The 18,539-nt window shown below is 40.9% G+C and overlaps 1 pseudogene; it reads right to left on the bottom strand.

The window, feature by feature from the left end:
• Positions 1-16,316, bottom strand: part of LOC134734857 (embigin-like) — a 66,245-nt pseudogene extending 49,929 nt beyond the window's left edge.
• Positions 16,317-18,539: the final 2,223 nt, after the last annotated feature.

The raw sequence follows: 18,539 nt of genomic DNA, 5'->3' as shown, positions 1-18,539 counted from the left end.
AATATCAACATGAAAGAGTAACATCAAATAGTTGCTCAAGAGATTAAAAGACTTTTTTCTCTCTTTGCAGGGCAGATGAGGCATGAGACTACTGCAACAAAGAATTGAGTAACATCTTAATTTTCACCTGTTATAATTTTCTGTGAAATAGAAAAATGACCTTTACTTAAATGTTTTTCACATATTATATTTTAAAATATGTGTTGCTAGAAGGGCTTATAATTTATTCTATTAACACTTTCAAGGGAAATAAACATGCTATAATTCTACTTAAAGGTATTAAGGTAACCTTTTCACATATTTCATTATGAGTGCTTCATTTAATTGAAGTAAGTTGGGAAGAAAAATAAGTAACACTAGAAAACTGCATTGGGTCTTAAGATTTGTTTTTTTTAAATCAGGAAATAAATGCAACTACATCTCTGATTAAGAATAAACATTCTCAGGCTGGGCACGGTGCCTCATGCTTGTAATCCCAGCACTTTGGGAGGCCGAGGCGGGCGGATCACGAGGTCAGGAGATCGAGACCATGGTGAAACCCCGTCTCTACTAAAAATACAAAAAAAAATTAGCCGGGCGTGGTGGCGGGCGCCTGTAGTCCCAGCTACTCGGAGAGGCTGAGGCAGGAGAATGGCGTGAACCCGGGAGGCGGAGCTTGCAGTGAGCCGAGATTGTGCCACTGCACTCCAGCCTGGGCGACAGAGCAAGACTCCGTCTCAAAAAAAAAAAAAGAATAAACATTCTCTCCAAAGCCCCCAAAATCCCTTTATTATATGTTAAAATCTTGGAAGGGTCTGAACTTCATTAAGAAAAAAGTGTAAGAAGCAACTACTATTAAAATAAATATTATTCTTTATATTTCTCATCTCTATACTGATTGATATCAACATGCAGTACTTAATAAATCTTAATTTTAACATTCTGATATACAGCATTATAAATGTGCAACCTAATTACAGAAACACTGATAGGAATGAATATTATATATTATTCATAAAATAGAGATTTGGAAATAAGAACATATTTCTTCATAGAAGCAATGTTATATATAACCATGTGATCCCATGCCAAATTGTAAAGGCCACTTAAGCCATGATATGGTTAAACTTTATCTTTACTAAGTAAAATACTGATTATACACAACACATGGAGAATTATGGGTTTTAGGAACAGAGTAGCCTTATCCCCTGTCCATAATGCAGCAGAAAGAGGAAAAAGGAAATAAGTCATCTCTGAGTCCTGGAAATTATACTCCAGAGAGATTCATCCAATAAAGAAGAAAAACAAGGGAAAAAAAAAAGCTTGTCAAAAAATTATAGTTATCGGGGCCAGGTGCAGTGGCTCACGCTTCTAATGTCAGCACTTTGGGAGGCTGAGGCGGGCAGATCATGAGGTCAGGAGTTCGAGACCAGCCTGGCCAGCATGGTGAAACCCCGTCTCTACTAAAAATACAAAAAATTAGCCAGGCATGGTGGCATGCGCCTGTGGCCCCAGCTACTTGGGAGGCTGAGACAGGAGAATTGCTTGAACTCAGCAGTCGGAGGTTGCAGTGAGCTGAGATCGCATCACTGCACTCCAGCCTGGATGACAGAGTGAGACTCCATCTCCAAAAAAAAAAAAAAAAAAAAAAAATTATAGTAATCCTGATGGGGACATTTATAAGTCAGACTTTCTAAGTCAGGGACAGATAATACTCCACATAGACAACTCTTGAGCTCTTGATATTTTCTGCATAGTATGAAAGCTATTGGACAAGAAGCCTTTACAGGCAAGGTTTTCTTTTTAAGGCTTACTGAGAAGTACAATGTACACTTTTACCAGTCTTGTAAAACTATTTTAAAAACCAGATGGTATAGGAATGGAAATAAATTGATCTTTTTAAAAATATATAATTTTGGCAATAATATACATTTCAAAGGGCAACATAAAAATTCTGTTTCAAATGACCTCTACATGGGTCACTAAGATACTTTAACAGTAACTTATGCCAAATAAAAACTTACTAAAAAATAAAACCCCAAAAGTTAATAACTAAGATTTCTATTCTTTCTAAACACTATAGATTTGTTAAATGTTTCCATTGTTAGTCTATTCGATAAGAGTTGGGATTTTATTCAGTGGCTCTCAACTGAGGGTAGTTTTGCCCCACAGGAGACATTTGGCAATGTCTGAAAGCATTTTGCTTGTCACAGTTGGGGGATGATCACATTTATTTAGTAGGTTATATAAGTTTCCATAACAAATTACCACAAATTAGGTGTCATAATAAAAGACTACAAATTTGGTGGCAAAAATAGCAGAAGTGTATTCTTTCACAGTTCTGGAGGCCAGGAGTCTGAAATCAAGGTGTTGGCAGGGCCTTCCTCCTCTGAACTCTCGGGTGAAGAATCCTTCCTTGCCTCTGCCTAGCATCTGGCAGTTGCTGGCAACCTTGGCATTCCTTGGCTGGTGGTAGCTGCATTAGTCCAACACCTGCCTCTGTCTTCACATGATCATCTTCCCTCTGTATATGTCTCTGTCCCTATGTTCAAATCTCCCTCCCTTTTTTCTTTTATAAAGACCACAGTCATTAGGTTTAGGGCTTACTCTAATTTAGTATGACCTTATTTTAGTTCATTACATCTGCAAAGACCCTACTCCCAAGTAAAGTCACTTTCACAGGTACCAAAGATTAGGCATTAAACATATCTTTTTGGGGGGTACAATTCACCCACCACATATGTAGAGGCCAGGGATACTGCTAAACATTTTAGGATAACAGCTTGCCATGAAAAAGAATTATCCAGCGGAAAATGCCAATAGTACCAAAGTTGAAAACCTTGATTTTGAACAGATACATCGGCAACCCTGATTCTTCAATGTGATGATTCTTAATAATCTTCCAATGGCCCTGTGGCCCTGAATTCCTGTTCTGCCTAGTTTAGGTGCAGACATTTTTAAAGTGTGAACATTTTTTGCCACCCTTCCCTCCCAAGAACACCCTCCTGCCAGGGGCCTATTTTGAGGACTTTTTATGAAGAAAAACCACATGCTGGATGGATGCTGAAATGCAAACCAGGAAAACAGTTATAGCTATTAGCTATCTCATTGCTTTTGGCTAAGTTACAAAAGCACTTTGGGCTTCAAGATCAATCACACAAGGTATCTAAATTCCCTTTCAAGTTCTCAGAAGTATATAATTGTAAGGCTATTAAAAGCTTGTGGTTTGGGATTAGGGACACATTAGTACAATAACCTCAATAACTTCAAAAATACCAGGAAAATGCTATTTTCAAAGAATAACAACTCTATAAAGGTAACATTCATTATTTCTATTCTAACATTATTTGAGATATTCTATGTTTAAATAGCAGCAATTTTTATTAGGAGTAGAGTTTATTTTTAGCAAAGTGTTGTGAGGTTTGTTCTCCTACATCAGCATGTATGTGATAAGTGGTTAATTTGTAACGTTCACCTTATATTGTACAATATGTGAGACCAGCTGTACAAAGTTAATGTCAAAAGATTACACTTTAGAACAAATAGCTTCAACACATGTGATTTGTTTCTGTTGGAGGGCATATACACCTTTGGAAAATGATACATAAGAACCTTAACAGATTTCTCAACTTTTGTTTTAGTTTAATGCCTATGTAAACTGACGCTTTCTCAGGTAAACTAATTCTTTTTGTTTCTTTTCAAACAATCTCAAAGTAGCAGAAATATTTCAAGAACAGAACATTTTCTCCTCTGAACCATGTGAGAATAAGTTCCTGACCTGATGCTTCATGCCCCACTAAAACATTACCATCTATTTCCTACAAAGGACATTCCCCATACCATCCCAATACAGCCATTAAAATCAAGAAATGAATGTATACGAAGCACCATCTCATCCCCATACCCCATCTAAGTTTCAAAAAAAAAGTCCCTATAATGCACTTGGCAGCAAAACGTTCCAGCTCAGAATCACCCATTGCCATTGGCTGTCACTTCTCTCTAACGTGGCTTCACTCTGGAACTGCGACAGTCTCTTCTGACCTTTCCATAACCCTGACACTTTTTAAAATTCCAAGACAGTTCTACTGTAATATGATTATATTTGAGGTAGGCACCTTTGGCAGGAACATCATAGAATTGATGCTGTGCTCTTCTCACCAGATCGTCTCAGATGACACACCATTTTTTTGGTCTTTGATCATTTGATCAAAGTGCTGTCTGCCAAGCTTCTCCACTATAAAGTTACTCTTTTTCCCTTGATATTAATAAGCATATTCTGAAGAGTTACTTTGAATCTTTAGTACTTTGTACCCCATCAAAGTTTTCATTGATTCATTTTTTAATTTGCATCAGTTGGTACTCATGAATCCCCATATTATTAAATGGGTTACAATCCACTAATATTATTTATTTTGAAGCTCAATTTTGTCCCGGATTTTTCCAGTGGGAACCCCTTCATGTTGGCTCTTGTATCTTTTAGACATGACTCATTATCCTTTGAGCACTCCATTGCTTTCTGGCACAAGATGTTCTAGGCTTATCTGCTACTTTCCCACACTAGCCCTGAAATCAGCCATTTCTCCAAGAAGGCTTGGTTACTATTAGTAAAGAATGGTATTTAGAATCCAAGATCTGGGTGCTAAGTATATTCATCACTATTGGAAATCACTGCTAAGAATACAGGTGCACACATTCGTATACACATACAACTTATAATGTATATCATATACATTTATGTATATGATATGCATGATATGTATTCATCATAATATATTTACACATATTACTTGTTTAAATCTATATACCTATATAGACATAGGTAAAGAGATAGGGATTTAATGTCATGGATTCCCATGGATACTACCAACTGCAATCCAACACCACAGGATTCATTCTACTTTTTCTCTGTCTTTATTTCATTCTTCTCTAGTGAAAAACCTAGATCCTATTATCTTTCCTAGATTTAATTATTTGATCAGCCACCCTGTATATTGCTAAACTCTCATTGCCACTGCCACACCTGTCCCCACAGAGTTGTCTCCTTACCCACTCAGGCTCCAACCTCCAACGCTGGTCTGACCCTCCTACATGCTTTCCTCCACATCTTGCTTGGGATCAAACATCACCCATCTGCTGCTCCTGCACAAAAGCCTTGTTAACTTTCTCAACTCTGGGACCCTGTGTCAAACTGCCCACTGCAGGAGCACTCATTCACTGTGCTCAGGCCCTAACACTCCACACCAGGCTGCTCTCTTGCCTGGATGCCATCCATCCTTACCAGGGTCAGCCTCAGATATCCTGATCTGGGCCCCTTGGGCTCCAACCACTTAGTGAGGATGTCTCCTTGCTCTTCCCCAACAAATAACAACAGGATCTATCGAGGGAAAGATGAGAGGGAGGAGGGAAGGGAATGAGGGTGACAGAAGATGAGGAAGAGTCAGTTGCCCTAATTCTTAACAAATGTTTTAAACATATAATTTTTGTGATGATAAATTTAGGGTAAAAATGTTCATGCATCACAAACATCATTATTAAAGGTAGGCTTAGGCTGGGCACAGTAGCTCTCGCCTATAATCCCAACACTTTAGGAGGCCAAGGCAGGAAGATCGCTTGAGCCTAGGAGTTCAAGGCCAGCCTAGGCAACGTAGTGAAACCCCATCTCTACAAAAAATACAAAAATTAGCCGGGTGTGGTTGCATAGGCCTGTAGTCCCAGCCATGTGGGAGGCTGAAGTGGGAGGATCCCTTGAGTCCAGAAGGTCAAGGCTGTAGTGAGCCATGAGTGTGCCTCAGTACTCCAGCCTGAATGACAGAGTGAGACCCTGTCTCAAAAATTAAATGAATGAATGAATGAATGAATGAATGAATAAATAAATAAATAAATAAATAAATGAAGGTAGGCTTATGGTTAATCTGTTCCCTTTGAACAGATTTTGGTCTTTGATCATTTGATCAAAGTGCTGTCTGCCAAGCTTCTCCACCATAAAGTTACTCTTTTTCCCTTGATATTAATAAGCACATTCTGAAGGGTTACTTTGAATCTTTAATACTTTGTATCCCATAAAACTTTTCATTGACTCCTTTTTTAATTTACATCAGTTGGTACTCATGAATTCCCATATTATTAAATGAGTTGCAGTCCACTAATATTATTAATTATTTGATGCTCAATTTGTCCCAGATTTGTCCAGTGGGAACCCCTTTAAATATCCTTAAAGGTAAAAAGTGCTAGCATGTTCTACTGAGATATAGGCTAACAATGTCAGACATATGTGGGTGCTTGAATAATATTTGCTTCAAAATATTTATTACTAGAAAGCTGCTGTGTTTGGGGTGAGGGGTTAGTAGGGAATGGGGTTCATAAAGGGAATGCAAAAGCCACGTCCTCTGGAAGTTAAAAGGATCATTTAAAATGATTCTACTGCAAACATTTTTCAAAAGATAAACATGACCCATTTCTCTAATTTGTGCCATGTAATACTAATAATAACGATATTTAAATATTCCCACTGATGTATCCTTTACAAAGATATATTACACGTCTTATTTAATCAAAAAACCTTAGAAGAGTTCCTGTACCTAATTTTATTCCAGGACTCAAACTGTGTCAGCATGTCATTCAGTGCAAATCAGACATTAGGTGTGTAGGCTATGCTGTCAGTAGTTCTGAACTTTCACAGACATTTCCAATTAGCTCAGAGAGACAACTGGATATTGTGTTTAAGCACTGTATTTAAGAAAACAGGCACTGGATGGACCAATGCCAAATTTCCTGCTCTGCCGCTTAACTATGTGTACTTGGGCAATTACTTAACCTAAGCCCCAATTTCTTCATCTTGAGCCCAGAAGGTCAAGGCTGCAGTGAGCCGTGAATGTGCCTCTGCCCTCCAGCCTGAGCGAAAGAGTGAGAATCCCCCAGGAATGCAGAGGTTCTCAGAACTGCAATACTCTGAGATGAATTTTGAAAGGTGAATCAGGGATAGAAGAATTGGGGATATTCAGAAGGGAGAAAAATGTCCTGGAAAACTCTATTTTTTTTCAGCTGGAACTAAAATAATGCTAACTCATAGGGCTATACATTTATAACTATTCTTATTATTAAAATTTGACTCAAAGACTCAGGTTAACAGAAAACCTATGTCCAAGTGTGTAGGTCTATACATCTAGGTAAAAAATATCCAGTAAACCTCACAATATCCTTTGGCAAACAGAAAACTGAATTTTGCAGAGATCAATATCGAATCTAGAAAACAAGCTGAGAGTGCCTGACAATTTTTAATTCTGGCTGAAATTTGATGCTAACTTCATAACTTTTGTCTTGTACATTGTTCCACAATTTTAGCTTAAGTGGAGCTAAAAGGACAGAACTTATACCATATACATAGAGGGACATCCCCTCCCCCATTCATCTTATTGATTTACACCTTCATTTATTCCACTTTCATTTGATTCCTACCTTTTTTTTTTCTCTTTTAGAGATCTTCTCTGCATATCAACTTAACCCTGATGCCTGCGGAATAAGTATTTACCTAACAGTGCACTCTCTAGGCCATATCATTTTAAAGCTGTGGTTTTCAAACAGCTCAAAATCACATTTAAAGCTACATAGGCAGCTGATAAAACTTCTTAATGCCCACACTGAATCCCAAGCCAAATGAACCAGAGTTTTGTAGGGAAAGATCCAGGTATCAGGATTTTTCTTTTTTTTATTGCTCTTTATTTTATTTTTTTTATTATACTTTAGGTTTTAGGGTACATGTGCACAATGTGCAGGTTTGTTACATATATATCCATGTGCCATGTTGTTTTGCTGCACCCATTAACTTGTCATTTAGCATTAGGCATATCTTCTAATGCTGTCCCTCCCGCCTCCCCCCATCCCACAACAGTCCCTGGAGTGTGATGTTCCCCTTCCTGTGTCCATGAGTTCTCATTGTTCAATTCCAACCTATGAGTGAGAACATGCAGTGTTTGGTTTTTTGTCCTTGCGATTGTTTACTGAGAATGATGATTTCCAGTTTCATCCATGTCCCTACAAAGGACATGAACTCACTGGTTTTTAGGGCTGCATAGTATTCCACGGTGTATATGTGCCACATTTTCTTAATCTAGTCTATCGTTGTTGGACATTTGGGTTGGTTCCAACTCTTCGCTATTGTGAATAGTGCCACAATAAACATACGCGTGCATGTGTCTTTATAGCAGCATGATTTATAGTCCTTTGGGTATATATCCAGTAATGGGATGGCTGGGTCAAATGGTATTTCTAGTTCTAGATCCCTGAGGAATCGCCACACTGACTTCCACAATGGTTGAACTAGTTTACAGTCCCACCAACAGTGTAAAAGTGTTCCTATTTCTCCACATCCTCTCCAGCACCTGTTGTTTCCTGACTTTTTAATGATGGCCATTCTAACTGGTGTGAGATGCTATCTCATTGTGGTTTTGATTTACATTTCTCTGATGACCAGTGATGATGAGCATTTTTTCATGTGTTTTTTGGCTGCATAAATGTCTTCTTTTGAGAAGTGTCTGTTCATATCCTTTGCCCACTTTTTGATGGGGTTGTTTGTTTTTTCTTGTAAATTAGTTTGAATTCATTGTAGATTCTGGATATTAGCCCTTTGTCAGATAAGTAGGTTGCGAAAATTTTCTCCCATTTTGTAGGTTGCCTGTTCACTCTGATGGTAGCTTCTTTTGCTGTGCAGAAGCACTTTAGTTTAATTAGATCCCATTTGTCAATTTTGGCTTTTGTTGCCATTGCTTTTGGTGTTTTAGACATGAAGTCCTTGTCCATGCCTATGTCCTGAATGGTAATGCTTAGGTTTTCTTCTAGGGTTTTTATGGTTTTAGGTCTAACATGCAAGTCTTCAATCCATCTTGAATTAATTTTTATATAAGGTGTAAGGAAGGGATCCAGTTTCAGCTTTCTACATATGGCTAGCCAGCTTTCCCAGCACCATTTATTAAATAGGGAATCCTTTCCCCATTGCTTTTGTCAGGTTTGTCAAAGATCAGATAGTTGTAGATATGCAGCATTATTTCTGAGGGCTCTCTTCTGTTCCATTGATCTATATCTCTGTTGTGGTACAAGTACCACGCTGTTTTGGTTACTCTAGCCTTGTAGGATAGTTTGAAGTCAGGTAGCGTGATGCATCCGGCTTTGTTCTTTTGGCTTAAGATTGACTTGGCAATGCAGGCTCTTTTTTGGTTCCATATGAACTTTAAAGTAGTTTTTTCCAATTCTGTGAAGAAAGTCATTGGTAAGCTTGATGGTGATGGCATTGAATCTATAAATTACCTTAGGCAGTATGGCCATTTTCACAATATTGATTCTTCCTACCCATGAGCATCGAATGTTCTTCCATTTGTTTGTATCCTCTTTTATTTCATTGAGCAGTGGTTTGTAGTTCTCCTTGAAGAGGTCCTTCACATCCCTTGTAAGTTGGATTCCTAGGTATTTTATTCTCTTTGAAGCAATTGTGAATAGGAGTTCAGACATGATTTGGCTCTCTGTTTGTCTGTGATTGGTGTATAAGAATGCTTGTGATTTTTGTACATTGATTTTGTATCCTGAGACGTTTCTGAAGTTGCTTATCAGCTTAAGGCGATTCTGGGCTGAGACAATGGGGTTTCCCAGATCATGTCATCTGCAAACAGGCAGAATTTGACTTCTTCTTTTCCTAATTGAATTCCCTGTATTTCCTTCTCCTACCTCATTGCCCTGACCAGAACTTCCAACACTATGTTGAATACGAGTGGTGAGGGAGGGAATCCATGTCTTGTGCCAGTTTTCAAAGGGAATGCTTCCAGTTTCTGCCCATTCAGTATATTGGCTGTGGGTTTGTCATAGATAGCTCTTATTATTTTGAGATACGCCCCATCAATACCTAATTTATTGAGAGTTTCTAGCATGAAATGTTGTTGAATTTTGTCAAAGGTCTTTTCTGCATCTATTGAGATAATCATGTGGTTTTTTCCTTTGGTTCTGTTTATATGCTAGATTACATTTATTGATTTGCGTATGTTGAACCAGCCTTGCATCCCAGGGATGAAGCCCACTTGATCATGGTGGATAAGCTTTTTGATGTGCTGCTGGATTTGGTTTGCCAGTATTTTATTGAGGATTGTTGCATCAATGTTCATCAAAGATATTGGTCTAAAATTCTCTTTTTTGGTTGTGTCTCTGCCTGGCTTTTGTATCAGGATGATGCTGACCTCATAAAATGAGTTAGGGAGGATTCCCTCTTTTTCTATTGATTGGAATAGTTTCAGAAGCAATGGTACCAGTTCCTCCCTGTACCTCTGGTAGAATTTGGCTGTGAATCCATCTGGTCCTGGACTCTTTTTGGTTGCTAAGCTATTGATTATTGCCACAACTTCAGAGCCTGTTATTGGTCTATTCAGAGATTCAACTTCTTCCTGGTTTAGTCTTGGGAGAGTGCATGTGTCAAGGAATTTATCCATTTCTTCTCGATTTTCTAGTTTATTTGCATAGAGGTGTTTGTAGGATTCTCTGATGGTAGTTTGTATTTCTGTGGGATCGGTGGTGATATCCCCTTTATCATTTTTTATTGCATCTATTTGATTCTTCTCTCTTTTCTTCTTTATTAGTCTTGCTAGTGGTATATCAATTTTATTGATCCTTTCAAAAAAATCAGCTCCTGGATTCATTAATTTTTTGAAGCATTTTTTTGTGTCTCTATTTCCTTCAAGTCTGCTCTGATTTTAGTTTTTGTAGCCTTCTGCTAGCTTTTGAATGTGTTTGCTCTTGCTTTTCTAGTTCTTTTAATTGTGATGTTAGGGTGTCAATTTTGGATCTTTCCTGCTTTCTCTTGTGGGCATTTAGTGCTATAAATTTCCCTCTACACACTGCTTTGAATGTGTCCCAGAGATTCTGGTATGTTGTGTCTTTGTTCTCATTGGTTTCAAAGAACATCTTTATTTCTGCCTTCATTTCATTATGTACCCAGTAGTCATACAGGAGCAGGTTGTTCAGTTTCCATGTAGTTGAGTGGTTTTGAGTGAGTTTCTTAATCCTGAGTTCTAGTTTGATTGCACTGTGGTCTGAGAGACAGTTTGTTATAATTTCTGTTCTTTTACATTTGCTGAGGTGTGCTTTACTTCCAACTATGTGGTCAATTTTGGAATAGGTGTGGTTTGGTGCTGAAAAAAATGTATATTCTGTTGATTTGGGGTGGAGAGTTCTGTAGATGTCTATTAGGTCCACTTGGTGCAGAGCTGAGTTCAATTCCTGGGTATCCTTGTTAACTTTCTGTCTCGTTGATCTGTCTAATACTGACAGTGGGGTGTTAAAGTCTCCCATTATTAGTGTGGGAGTCTAAGTCTCTTTGTATGTCACTCAGGACTTGCTTTATGAATCTGGGTGCTCCTGTATTGGGTGCATATATATTTAGGATGGTTAGCTCTTCTTGTTGAATTATCCCTTTGCCATTATGTAATGGCCTTCTTTGTCTCTTTTGATCTTTGATGGTTTAAGGTCTGTTTTATCAGAAACTAGGATTGTAACCCCTGCCTATTTTTGTTTTCCATTTGTTTGGTAGATCTTCCTCCATCCTTTTATTTTGAGCCTGTGTGTGTCTCTGCACGTGAGATGGGTTTCCTGAATACAACACAGTGATGGGTCTTGACTCTTTATCCAATTTGCCAGTCTGTGTCTTTTAAATGGAGCATTTAGCCCATTTACATTTAACGTTAATATTGTTATGTGTGAATCTGATCCTGTCATTATGATGTTAGTTGGTTATTTTGCTCGTTAATTGATGCAGTTTCTTCCTAGCTTTGATGGTCTTTACAATTTGGCATGATTTTGCAGGGGCTGGTAACAGTTGTTCCTTTCCATGTTTAGTGCTTCCTTCAGGAGCTCTTTTAGGGCAGGTCTGGTGGTGGCAAAATCTCTCAACATTTGCTTGTCTGTAAAGTATTTTATTTCTCCTTCACTTATGAAGCTTAGTTTGGCTCAATATGAAATTCTGGGTTGAAAATTCTTTTCTTTAAGAATGTTGAATATTGGCCCCCACTCTCTTCTGGGTTGTATAGTTTCTGCCGAGAGATCTGCTGTTAGTCTGATGGCCTTCCCTTTGTGGGTAACCCGACCTTTCTCTCTGGCCGCCCTTAACATTTTTTCCTTCATTTCAACTTTGGTGAATCTGACAATTATGTGTCTTGGATTTGCTCTTCTCAAGGAGTATCTTTGTGGAGTTCTCTGTGTTTCTTGAATCTGAATGTTGGCCTTCCTTGCTAGATTGGGGAAGTTCTCCTGGATAATATCCTGCAGAGTGTTATCCAACTTGGTTCCATTCTCCCCGTCACTTTCAGGTACACCAATCAGATGTAGATTTGGTCTTTTCACATAGTCCCATATTTCTTGGAGGCTTTGTTTGTTTCTTTTTATTCTTTTTTCTCTAAACTTCCCTTCTCACTTCATTTCATTCATTTCATCTTCCATCACTGATACCCTTTCTTCCAGTTGATCGCATTGGCTCCTGAGGCTTCTGCATTCTTCATGTAGTTCTCCAGCCTTGGCTTTCTGCTCCATCAGCTCCTTTAAGCACTTCTCTGTATTGGTTATTCTAGTTATACATTCGTCTAAATTTTTTTCAAAGGTTTTAACTTCTTTGCCTTTGGTTTGAATTTCCTCCTGTAGCTCGGTATACTTTGATCGACTGAAGCCTTCTTCTCTCAACTCGTCAAAGTCATTCTCTGTCCAGCTTTGTTTTGTTGCTGGTGAGGAACTGCGTTCCTTTGGAGGAGGAGAGGCACTCTGATTTTTAGAGTTTCCAGTTTTTCTGCTCTGTTTTTTCCCCATCTTTGTGATTTTATCTACTTTTGGTCTTTGATGATGGTGATGTACAGATGGGTTTTTGATGTAGATGTCCTTTCTGTTTGTTAGTTTTCCTTCTAACATACAAGACCCTCAGCTGCAGGTCTGTTGGAGTTTGCTAGAGGTCCACCCCAGACCCTCTTTGCCTGGGTATCAGCAGCAGTGGCTGCAGAACAGCGGATTTTTGTGAACCGGGAATGCTGCTGTTTGATCGTTCCTCTGGTAGTTTTGTCTCAGAGGAGTACCCGGCCGTGTGAGTTGTCAGTCTTCCCCTATGGGGGGTGCCTCCCAGTTAAGCTGCTCGGGGGTCAGGGGTCAGGGACCCACTTGCGGCAGTCTGTCCATTCTCAGATCTCCAGCTGCGTGCTAGGAGAACCGCTGCTCTCTTCAAAGCTGTCAGACAGGGACATTTAAGTCTGCAGAGGTTACTGCTGTCTTTTTGTTTATCTGTGCCCTGCCCCCAGAGGTGGAGCCTACAGAGGCAGACAGGCCTCCTTGAGCTGTGGTGGGCTCCACCCAGTTCGAGCTTCCTGGCTGCTTTCTTTACCTAAGCAAGCCTGGGCAATGGTGGGCGCCCCTCCACCAGACTCACTGCCACCTTGCAGTTCGATCTCAGACTGCTGTGCTAGCAATCAGCGAGACTCTGTGGGCATAGAACCCTCCGAGCCAGGTGCGGGGTATAATCTCCTGGTGTGCTGTTTTTTAAGCCCATCAGAAAAGCGCAGTATTAGGGTGGGAGTGACCCAATTTTCCAGGTGCCATCTATCACCCCTTTGTTTGACTAGGAAAGGGAACTCCCTGACCCCTTGCGCCTCCCGAGTGAGGCAATGCCTCGCCCTGCTTCGGCTCACGTACAGTGCACTGCACCCACTGTCCTGTGCCCACTGTCTGGCACTCCCTAGTGAGCTGAACCCAGTACCTCAGATGGAAATGCAGAAATCACCCATCTTCTGCATCACTCATGCTGGGAGCTGTAGACCGGAGCTGTTCCTATTCGGCTATCTTGGCTCCACCTCTCGTATCAGGATTTTTCAAGCTCTCTGGTGATTCTGACATACAGTCAAGTAGAGAATCAAAGTTCTACAATGAATCCAGAATGCACTGGTTCTCAGAACTGCAATACTCTGAGGTGAACCAGGGATAGAAGAATTGGAGATACCCAGAAGGGGGAAAAATGAACTGGGCAATTCTGTTTCTTTTTCTTTTCTTTTTTTTTTTTTTTGAGACAGTTTTGTGCTGTCACCCAGGCTAGATCTTACTGGTACCATCACCATCATAGCTCACTGCAGCCTCAAACTTTGGGCTGAAGCAATCTTTCTGCCTTGGCATCCCAAGCACCTGGGACTACAGGTGTACATCACCACAAGCGCACTTTTAAATTTTTTTTTTTAATAAAGAAGGGACCTTGCTATGTTGCCAGGGTGGTCTTGAACTCCTGGATTCCAGCCATCCTCCCACCTCAGCACACCAAAGTGCTGGGATTACAGGCCTGGACAATTCTTTATAAGTAGTATTACAGAAAAGAGATGTGGCACAAGGAAATTTAGAACTGAAGCAACCCAAGATGTTCTATCCAAGTTGTTAACAACTAGACCTTTTAAAAGGCATTTATAAAAATTAATAGTCTTACCTTTTGATTATCCTTCTTTCTCTATGGTGTGTTACAAAAATTCCACATATTACAAGCCCATGAAAATAAATTCCCATGAGAATTTGAAAACTTTTTGCAGAACAATGTCCCAATTTTAGTTACTGGTGGCCAACATTTACCAGCTTGAGAGGTGGTGTTTTATTACCCTTACTGGCTGCTAACATTTATGACACAGAAACTTGCAATAGGTTGGATGGAATCCTTTCAGTATGAAAAGTAATTATAAACAGGTGAAGGTAAAATGGCAACTTTCATGTTGGCTTTGGTAATGTTTTGCACATAATCCCTCTGTCAAAGTGTCTTAATAAAACAACAAGCAAAAATCACACACACACACACACACACACACACACATATTTTGTTTTCAAAGACCACGGTATAAAATGAAGATACACACACGTTATCCTTTAAGTTGTGGATCTTTGGTTGGCTAGTTGGTTATGATGTTTTTTCCCCCACTCAGCTCTAAAAAAATATCCTCGGCAAGGTGAGGTGGCTCACGCCCGTAATCCTAGCACTTTGCAAGGCTGAAGCAGGCGGATCACCTGAGGTTTGGAGTTGGAGACCAGACTGACCAATGTGGAGAAACCCGGTCTCTACTAAAAATATAAAATTAGCCAGGCGTGGTGGCGCATGCCTGTAATCCCAGCTATTCTGGAGGCTGAGAGAAGAATCGCTTGAACCCGGGAAGAGGAGGTTCTGGTGAGCCAAGATCACGCCATTGCACTCCAGCCTGGGCAACAAGAGCAAAACTCTGTCTCAAAAAGAAAAAATAAAAAAAAATCCTCAAAGCCATCCCACCTGCCAAGAGGAGGGAAAGAGCTGATACTCCAGCCTTACTCTCGAATCAAGAAAAGGGGGTAGGCCTTGGGGAAATGTGGCTTTCAAAATTCATGCCACATTTGCACAAGCCAAATCGCTATCTGGTCCCTGCATCCACCCACACACCCCACTGCCGTCTTCCTAGGAAAAACCAGACTCTGCCCTGTTACCTACTCGCCCAACTCTCGGGGCGCTGTTTGTTCAAGACTCGCCTCAAAGAGCGCAGGAGCACCAGCCACACCAGTTCCAGGATTCAGCTTAGGTGACACAAATGTAGCCAATGGGAGGCCGCCGACGACTCTCGCCACCCGCCCTCACCAGCATCCCCGCGCCTCTCCCAGCCACCCCTGCCCGGCGCGCCGGCGATGCCCTCCGCCCGCGGGGACCCGAGCCTCGAGCGCCCTCCGCCCTCCTTACCCTGGCCCCTGTACCCATCACACCTGGGGCACTGCCGTCCGCAGAGCTTGGGCGCGCGGCGGCGAGAAGGCACTGGAGGAGGAAGAGCAGCCGGGGCGTAGGCGCCCTCTCCCCCAGCAGGCCAGGGAGGGCGCGCAGGGCGCCAGAGGGTCCGCCTCGGTCCTCGTGGAGACTGCTCCCTCAGCTCGCCGCCGCGGGTGTCCGCGGTCCCTGCGCACACTCGCAGGTGGCCCGGCGCCCGCAGCCAGTGCCGCGGGCAGGACGCTGAAGAAAAGGAGGCATGGGAGGGGCCTGGCCGCCTTGCCCTACTCCCCCGAGACGCTGTTATCGCGCTCGGCCTCCCATCAGTTATGCAGCCCTCAGCCGGCTGCCGGCGTTCCCGGATGTGCGGTGCTACTCCCGGCTGCAGCCTCTCCGGCCTCCGCCCTCTCGGCTCTAGCAGGTCGGGAGAGAGCTTGGGCAGGTGATGTCTAGCCCATCTCGTGGGGAGAGGTTGAAACTCTCCCTGCAAGACTGGCCTTCGCACTTCATCTGAGGCAGGTTTCACTAATTTGTGTTGATGGGACAGATGAGAGACACTTTTCTCCTCCCCGACCCGGGACATCTTTGGGTTTTATTATGAGGGAGACTTATTTTTGCGCAGGTGTAAGGTTTTATCCAGCTGCCAACTTGTACTAATCTTTCTTTGCTTTGCCTACCAATCACACACACTCTCTCTTCTAGCCTCTGAAGGCTTAACTGATTTTCTAAGGATGAAGGTTTCTGAGTCCCAAGGCTTCATACCATATCTGATTTTACTTTATTTTTGTTTGTTAAGCCTAACAGCTTCTGAGGAGCCACGTAGAGCTCAAGAAGCAAAAGCTACTGAGAGTAGATGCTATGTAAACTGCACAAGACGTTGACCTTTGTTAAATCTGAACACTAAGATAATGCTCTTACCCACAAGGCTGTAGCTTGGAATATTCAGTGCTCTGAACCAAATTAAATAAATTAGTGCTTTATCCGGGAGGGGAGGAGAAATCTATGTTGTAACATTGAAACACATTGATCTGATTTCTCTCCAGTATGTTATAACGCATTAAAAGATATTTTAAATATTTTTCAAGAGCTTTGTTTCCTCTCCCTTTATTTTTTGAAGTTCAACTTTCACATTCGTAAATTCAAAATATATCAGCGTTAAAAAGAAAAGGATTGGAAATAACATGAGACAAATTTTGAAAATTGAACTATTTAACAAAACCTATGCTTATTCCAGGCAGGAATGGTTAATTTGTAATTGGCACGTATTACTAAAACATGTCCGTTTTTGTTTTAGTATTATATGTGCAAAACTTTGGAAACAATGTAGATTCTTCAAATTGGCAGTGAGAGAATATGAATAATACAATTCATTCAACAATATTATCTACCAGGTGCCAGTCATTGTGTTCAAAAGAGGCTAGATAGGCACACATGCACAAATGCACGCATGCACACATGTACACACACACACACACACACAAATTAGACAACTGTTTATCTGTGAATAACAAATCTCATAAAAGCCTCTTCTCAGAAAATTATGGTCACAATGATTAAAATCTTTTGAATGAAACTTTAAAAGACGCCTTCAAGGACTAAATTTTATACACTGTTGACCCTCTGAGGGCATTGACTGGGCATGCTAAACCCAAATTGCCTAATCAATGGCTGCTACATCACGCCTCTTTCTTTCTACTCTGCATCTGGTCTCAGGACTAACTGCACACATTTCCCTATAATTAGGTAGAGTGTCAACAATAAGCACTTCTCACCTCAAACTAAACTCTGACTGACTTTTCCCAGTTAGTCTCACAAAATCCTTAGACACAAATTCACCCTTCTTCAAATGAGCTGAACTTACTTAAACATTTTTTCAGTTGAATTAGCCTATTTATGACCAGAGAAACTTACTTGCCCAAGTTGATGCTGATCCCCACTGTTGCTTTCGCTGTTAGAACAAAAAAGTTGAGAAAGAAATATAATTCTCATTTTGCTAAGCATTTTGAAAGTCTTTTCATCATTGTTCCTGTTCTATATTTGAATATTTGATATTTCCAGCCTTATGCACATTCCACTTTTTCAAATGCTCCATATCCTTTAAAACCAGCTTATCACCTGCCTTCCCTATATAACTTTTTCTGACCTTTCTGGTCCAAATTGACCTTTTCTTCCTTGGTGAAATAAATATTGCAACAAGCAGTTTGATACTCTCATCATCATGAAGTGTATAAAGGGGCAATAAGGGTCCTTTGTTTTCTCCCCTTGAGTTGGGTGAGCTCTGTGACTCCCCTAACCTACTGAATATTGCTGAAGAGATATTGTGTGGGCTGGCCAGGTGTGGTGGCTCGCGCCTGTAATTCCAGCACTTTGGGAAGCTGAGTCAGGCAGATGACAAGGTCAGGAGCTCGAGACCAGCCTGGCCAATATGGTGAAACCCCATCTGTACTAAAAATGCAAAAAAAAACCTAACTGGGCATGGTGGCACATGCCTGTAATCCCAGCTACATGGGAAGCTAAGACGGGAGAATTGCTTGAACCCAGGAGGCAGAGCTTGTGGTAAGCCAAGATCACGCCACTGCACTCCAGCCAGGGCAACAGAGCAAGACTCTGTCTCAAAAAAAAAAAAAAAGAGAGAGAGAGAGAGAGAGATTGTGTGGGCTTACTGTTCCAGACCACAAGAGCTTCCACTTCCTTTCTCCTGGAGACCTTGCTCATAGAAGACAGCTGCCTGGTGAAAAGTACTACGATATTATCCTGAGACTGCCACACTGTGAGAAACCCAAACACCATGGAAGACCCCATAAAA

The sequence above is a fragment of the Symphalangus syndactylus genome, chromosome 12 (assembly GCF_028878055.3).
Source record: "Symphalangus syndactylus isolate Jambi chromosome 12, NHGRI_mSymSyn1-v2.1_pri, whole genome shotgun sequence".
In the NCBI taxonomy this organism is placed as follows: domain Eukaryota; kingdom Metazoa; phylum Chordata; class Mammalia; order Primates; family Hylobatidae; genus Symphalangus; species Symphalangus syndactylus.
This window is presented reverse-complemented; position numbering and strand designations above follow the sequence as displayed.